Source organism: Mandrillus leucophaeus, unplaced genomic scaffold, assembly GCF_000951045.1.
Source record: "Mandrillus leucophaeus isolate KB7577 unplaced genomic scaffold, Mleu.le_1.0 Scaffold933, whole genome shotgun sequence".
Taxonomy (NCBI): Eukaryota; Metazoa; Chordata; class Mammalia; order Primates; family Cercopithecidae; genus Mandrillus; species Mandrillus leucophaeus.
Window position 1 is genome coordinate 454019 of NW_012110175.1, and position 544 is coordinate 454562.

Consider the following 544-nt stretch of genomic DNA (forward strand, 5'->3'; position numbering starts at 1 on the left):
GTATTTTTGGTGGAGACAGGGTTTTGCCATGTTGCCCAGGCTGGTCTTGAACTCCTGAACTCAAGCAGTGTGCCGGCCTTGGCCTCCCAAAGTGCTGAGATTACAGGCGTGAGCCATCATGCCCGGCTGTCTTTCCACTTTTTTGTGTGTCCTCTTCAATTTCTTTCATCAGTGTTTTATAGTTTTCCTTGTAGAGATCCTTCACCTCCTTAAATTTATTCCTAGATTTTATGTATGTATGTATGTATGTAATTTATTTATTGTAGTTATTGTAAATGGGATTGCTTTCCTAATTTCTTTTTCTGCTAGTTCATTGTTGATGTATAGAAATGCTACTGATTTTTGTATATTGATTTTGTATTCTACAACTTTACTGAATTCATTGATTAGTTCTAAGAGTTTTTTGGTAGAGCTTTTAGGGTTTTCTATATATAAGATTATGTCATTTGCTCATATAGCCAACAGACACATGAAAAAATGCTCATCATCACTGGCCATCAGAGAAATGCAAATCAAAACCACAATGAGATACCATCTCACACCA